This window comes from Papaver somniferum, chromosome 6, assembly GCF_003573695.1.
Source record: "Papaver somniferum cultivar HN1 chromosome 6, ASM357369v1, whole genome shotgun sequence".
Taxonomy (NCBI): domain Eukaryota; kingdom Viridiplantae; phylum Streptophyta; class Magnoliopsida; order Ranunculales; family Papaveraceae; genus Papaver; species Papaver somniferum.
The window spans coordinates 23575534-23582785 of record NC_039363.1 but is presented as its reverse complement, the minus strand read 5'-3'; positions in this window follow the sequence as shown (position 1 = coordinate 23582785).

Below are 7252 nucleotides of genomic sequence, written 5' to 3'. Positions count from 1 at the left end.
TCACTGAGGTTTTTCATGTTCAAACTTTTGAAGCATGTCTCAAGAGACTTGTCTGCAACCACTTCTTGTTTCTCAAGTTTTTCAACTTGAACCTTCATATCAGCAAGATCAGCTTTTGTTTCTCAATCTTATCTTTGAGCCAATCTTGATTTCGAACCGTATTACGAGGTTGGTTCTTAGTTCTTCAAAACCTTGGATATAGTCAATCATACTATCGAACGAATCCACTTGGTTTGGTTGGATCTTGTAAATTGTAAGCCAACAGACATGACTCATCTTGTGATCCAACGACTATCAGAATCATAATCAGACATGATTTTTGATATGTTTTTCTTCTTCCTCTGTATTGATTCCTTGACAATCCTTAACCTTTTGAGCTTCCTCCTTATTAGCCTTTGTGACACTGCGAGTTATTGGAGGCATGCTCGGTTATTTAAATAGGGATTGATCAGGGTTTCAGAATAAGCAAGAGATAGTTTCTCAAGAAGAGACAACTCTGGACCGAAAATATCAGGAAATTCCGAAAATATAAAAGAATATTTATTTCCTTTGTCCGAACTTCTCATGCTGGAAGGTTTATTAAAATTCGAAAATTCTAAATAAAACCTATTTTTGGAATATCATGTTAAACATGAACAATTTTTAGACAGACATGGATTCGCAGCCATATAAATGTCAAATTTTTCTGATAAACAAACACACAAAAATTGTGCTCTAGTTTTATTGTGCTTTTCTCATCCGTAATTAAGAGCACGAGGAGGATGAGAGTGCACAATTTCGATACAACTAAGTTGTATGGAGTAAGCTCTTTCTAGCTTACAGCGAGTATCAGAAACATAGTTCATGTTTCTCTTTGGGAATTTTCCCAAAATATTTTCTCCCAGATAATGATCTTTTCTACTCTAGAGATATGATCATGTGGAGAAGATGTACTGATGTGAGAATTTTCAGGGATAATAAATCTCTCTTAATTCTATCAATGAGATTTTCATAAGATTTTCTCATTTAAGGATTTCCTTATGATGCACATCAGTATGATTATCTGAAACAATTGTCGGAAATTCCTGATTGTTTCTTTGGCAGAGATTTCTCTTTCCTTTCCTGGAATCGTTCTTCATCAAAACAAGAATTGTTTCGATATGGGTGAGGAGGAACCTTTTTCCAGAAGCATTATCAACTCTTTCTTCTGATTCTTTTGAGTTGATTTATCGGTAGTGTATATTTGTCTTTCTACTGAGGAATGGTCTTTCAGTTTTTTAAGACAGAAACTTCTTTCAAATTTACCATGTATTTTGAAGAAGTATAAGTTTCCTGTCAAGTGACTGAAAGTTGTATTCCTTAAGATCGCTTACGGAATCGGTTCAAAGTTTCCTTTGGATAAGATTTCGTCTGATCAATAGATGTAGAAGATGGTTTCTCATCCTCTTCTGACTTGATGTAGTTGGGCAAACTACCATCATTTATCTGTTTCAGATGTGACTGAACCGGTTTTATCACAGTCCGTAAAAGTCGAGCAAGGACTTTTAGTTTCCTCATTATCAGAAGAAATCACAACAACATCATTAGTCAGGTCATGGGACGTCTCTTTATCTTGATAAGAGATTTACCAAGAGCTTCTAATTTACAGTGAGATCCATATTCTCTTTGGCTAGAATATTCAGTTGAATGTCTTTATCTCTGATCTCATTCTTAAGAAGATTTGACTCTGTCTTTAATATCAACACTTTTGTAGACAGAGATTTTATAGGCTTTAGGAGTTTTACCAACTCTTTATCAGCATCTTCTTTTCCATCAGAGAATGACTCAGATGTTTCGCAACTCCTGGATCATGAGTCAACGAAGTAGTAACATCTTCAACATTTGAGTATTCATACTCTTGCATAACGTTAATTGAATCTATCCCAACTCTTTATCAGCATCTTCTTTTCCATCAGAGAATGACTCAGATGTTTCGCAACTCCTGGATCATGAGTCAACGAAGTAGTAACATCTTCAACATTTGAGTATTCATACTCTTGCATAACGTTAATTGAATCAGACATAGATTCAATTTCTTATAGGTTGGATCGCACCAAACACAAATTGTTAGATCTTTTCGTGTTTGCCTACTATGATACCAATTGAAAAGACGAGGGTACCCAAATATACCTCAATCTAAAACTTTCCACCTATAAGTCCTTTCTCCGAAAGTGATTGTCTATAGACTGAGTCGAGACAATACAACTAATCGGTTCACACTTCATGTGATCGTCTATGGATACGAGATCGAGACAATACGACAACAAAATGACTTGTGTGATTGACTATGGATACAAAATCGAGACAATACAACAACAAAGTATATTTACTTGATAATAGGTTCGGACTTAACCAAACACAATAAGATTGCTATCAAGTAAATATGAATTAACGTTTGTGTATTTCATTTCTAATTATAATAAAAACAATTATAATTGCGGAAATAGAAAAGTAAAAGACACAACAAAATTTTGTTAACGAGGAAAGGGAAAATGCAGAAAAATCCCGGGACCTTGTCCAGAATTGAATACTCTCAGGATTAAGCCGCTATACCAAATATAAACCAACTTCGTATAGTTGAGATTAAGCAACTAAACCTATAGTTCACCTAGTTCCGTCTGTATCCCTGCGCTTCCAACTTGCAATAAGTCACGCACTTGGAACAATTCCTTTGGTTCGTATTCCAAACAGTAAAGGAACAACAAATATGTTCGGTAACAACTCTTTTCAAACAAGTGATATGAATTTGACAAAAGGCTCTTTCGTTTATCCCAATAAACTCCCTTGTCAGGTTCTTAGATCTATCCAATAACAACTACCAAAGTAATTGTCAATACTTTGCAATCAATACTTCGAATCACAAAGAAATGCATTAATGCCAATCTACCCAACTAATCAATCAAGGTTATCATAAAGATAAACCGATTGTAGTTGGATCCACAGCCGATCAAGTTTTGTGCACACCAAAGATTATGAACCCAAATCAGAAGTCTTCTTCGTCTTCAAATCTTCTTAGATCTTCAATAAACACCTGCACACAATCAACTTGAATCTCTTGTGATCAATCACATACAGAACGGAGTCTGTTAACAATGGATTATCACAAGACGTCTTTAGATCTACAAACAGTCTAAAGATCCCCGTCGAAACTTCGATCTAGTTTGAGTGAATCTTATATCAGAAGAGAAAATTCTCAATCATAAACAAACTAGGTGCAATCAAAGTTCAACAACCGTTAGTCAATCAAATCAATCAAAAACTAATAAAAAACAACAATTATCTAGTTTCCCACCAATGCTACTCGTAGAGCTTCCCAATCCCAAAGAAGTCTTTAAAACGAGCGGTCGTAAGAGATTTCTGCTAATAAGGGTACGTTCCTCTCCGAATAAACGGCTCCACCAGTAACGATACAACTAGGTAGTTTTGCTGGCTTTGAGGATTAGTTTGCTTGAAATGCAAACTTCAATATTTATAGACCAAAGATGTTTGGACACCAAGGAATTTCCAAAACCGAAAATATTCTCAAGATATGCAATATGTTTCCAAATTCGGTTTCCATAATTCCAGGAAATGCTTTGTCCAAATATTGACCGAAATCTCAGTAGATAATCTCCAATTAGTAAATGCACATTACTAATTTTTATTTTATAAAGATATGCATTTTAATTGCTGGAAATTAAAAGCATATAAAACTAAAAACCTTAATTAAAAGATTCTCAATTTATTTCGATCCGGGATTCTCCTTTAGCTATTAAGGAATATCTCTGAACAATAAAAGATAAGAGTTATTGCACATGTTCAAAGTATGTCGACATCTTTACTTTGTAAATCCTTTTTCATATTTACAATCTTGGAACCGATTTGCCACACTTCCAAACGAGTTTCGAATTGGTTCATCTGATTTCCAAGAACTATGTGATTGATCAAAAACATCCAATCACCACTCATGGGTTTAATGGTTCTACCAAAACAAGTTTCGGTTCTACCTCCAAGTGGATACTAGGATCGGTCACATTAGTTTCCAAAATACTGTTAACTAAGTACCAGGATCGGTTACCACTTGTTTATGGTACTTACTTGTGCTCGATTACACAAGTTATAGGATCGGTTACACCAATTACTAAAACTTGTTAACCTACTACAAGGATCGATTACACATCTTGTGATTATTTCCAACCAAGTTCTAGAACCGATTACCAATGACTAGGAACGGTCACACCAATTACAAATATCGATCATACCATCTCAGGTGATTACGTAGGATCGGTTTCACTAATAAAAGTCGTACCAATACAAAAGTCATTTCTTGTGAATAGTTTTACCAAGATACATAAACAAGTTATGAGCGTTTATACTAAACACACATATTGGTAATCCAAAGATTTGCAATGAATAACAATACCAATAAGCCTAGCGATTTCCCTTTCGATTCATGAAACAAGTTTATGAATTGTACTTCCTTTAAACGAATGTAAAAAATTGTTTCCTAGGACGAAATCTTCACCCGTACACATAATCACAATAGCATTCATACGATTATGTCGATGTCTGATGTATGAAGTTCAAAAGATAGACGTAATACTTCGTATTGTAATTCCTTAATACTATGTCCACTAGAGTATAATCATTCACAACTTCGCAGTTATGTTTTCAATATGCACGACTTGAAAGATACATTAGGAATGAAACAGTTCAAGTCAAATATTAATAACCTCAAGTGGAAGGATGATGTCGTCGTTGTAGCTATTTACTTCTTCACATTCTTCAAGTCTTCATGTAATACTTGTAAGTCTCATATCCTAGTAACTTTCTAGCTAACCTATACGAAGTTGACTCTAGTAAATAATCAAGAGACTCTTTAAATGAGTTTTGATTCACTAAAATATGACAACCAACCTTGACGTACCAACGCATGGTGGGTTCAACCGAGCTATGCTCTGACAATATGTAATAAACTCATGCTTTTCTTAAACAGAAAAACAATTAACTAACAAATTCGTTACCTCAAATTCCGCATCCTCTTCTCCCCAGAAAGATATATCATTAAGCGCAAGTTCAAGTTAGAACTCTCCCCCATTATGTTGTCATCCTCTCGCAAGAACAAGAACAACAACAACAACCTTTACCAGAGAAATGTTGAATCAGTTTTAACTACTGCAAATAGTAAAAGTTGAAAACCCGAAACACATACAGAAATTGTTTCAACATATTGTGACTTTTTCACATATGAGTTTCAATCGGAACACCTTATGATCCTTTGATAAAGCCTACCAACATGGGCTAGAACTGAATCCCGCTAAATCAAAAAGCCACACAAACCATAAGGGTTCACACATCATATAGATCGAGTATTAAGGTTATGAAAACCGAAATCAAACATCCCATACACATAGCAATAATATAAAGCATTTAAGCACAAGCCATGTAATCGAAAAAAAATCACAAGAAAAATTATAAAATAAATTTTTATTCATAAATAGATAGTTTTATTCAACAATAGACCTTACACAATAATTGAAAGAAATAACAAACTGATGTCTATTTTTTTGTATTAAGTATTACAACATATAACTTAAATCTCTAGTAGTGCTCTTATTGTTCACTGAAGTTTCTTCAGAGCACTGATTCTTGAGTCTTCTCTTTTCTTTCAGAAGGTTGAATCTTTGTTTTAAGAGATTCACTTCCACAATCAACTTCAACAGAGTTGACTCTAGCAGTTTCTCATTCGAAACCGAAGTTTTTAGAAGTTCATGCACAACTTCAAAGTCTCCCATCATCATAAGCATAAGCTCAAAAGAAATATGATTCCTCTTGTGATCCTTTGAGAAATAGCATTTGAGCTCAACTTGAAAGGTTTCAAGTTTTCGTAATTGAGATTCAATGTCAATGGTATTCTTATCCATTCTGAACCGGAAAATTTTGTGAGAAATATCGGTTCTATGGATAATTCTTATATACCATAAAAAACTTGATTTCCAAGTTTCCTCCCTTATGGAATACCTAAATCGGTATTCTTTGTATATGTTATACACAACCGAAAACCGAATCAGAAGAATTTCCCGAAAATATTATTGTAAAGAAATTTGAAATTTTTTACAATTGTATCATGAACATTCCTAATACCAGAGCATCTTAATTTAGAATATAATTCCAAACTTTAAAAATAGGTTATTCATGGTGCAGATAGATCAAGTACACTTCTATACTTTTCATGGATTTCAGTGTTCTTTTAAGAACTTCCCATTTATTCAGATGAAACACAAGTTTGGGAAATTCTGATTAGCACACTTATTTGTTGAAATGAATACTGTATAGCTCACCATTGTTTTGGAAATATGATCTATCTTGATGTTTTCGAACATTCTTTTTCCTTTTTCTGCTTTGTAGCAGATTATTGAAGGATACCAGTGTATCAATATTACTGGATGTTCGTTAATCATTCTTGAGTCTAAAAATTAGACTTTCATAGTCATTTTTATCTAAGATTACAACAGGATTGTTTTTCTTAGAGCTTGTTTCAGATGAACCCCCTTTTTCTTTCACTTCTAACTTGGGCATCCACACGTAAGTAGATTTTGAATGAAGATTCTTCATCTCTTGCAACATTGCATTTTTCCAAGTAGAAGCATCAGATCTTACATTCCTATTAACAAGGTTATTAGCCTTTATACCATTGTTTCTTTTAGAATAGGAATTAGAATTACATAAATAATTCTTTTGTCTCAAAGTAGGACACTGGTGATCTGAAGACCTTTTGGGGATAAATTTAATCCTTTTGCAACAAAAGATAGAGCGTCTTGCATCTTTCAAATTTTACAATTCCTTTGCATATGACCTTTATCTTTACAATAATAACAATACTTATTGAACGAAGTAGAGGCTTTAGTCTTACCTTTTAGAGATGTTCGGTCAATACGCTGTTTTTTAGTTTGAGACTCACTTTGATTGCTTTCAGAGATACTTTATTTCAAAATCTCACTTGAGATCTTAGATGAATCAGATACAATAATTTGTTTCGGTATATCTTCTGGAACGGAAGATCAAACAGCCTTTACAAATTTTACTTCTTTGTTGATTGATGAGGTATCGATTTCATCGTATCCCAATCCACGTTTTTCACCATGATTTCTTCCTGCCTTCAAAATGGAAGATAAATTTATTGTGCTATCATTGAGTCTTCTCAGCCTTGCAACTTTTGGCTAGTTTGTCCTCAAGAGGATTTTCTTTGAAGGAA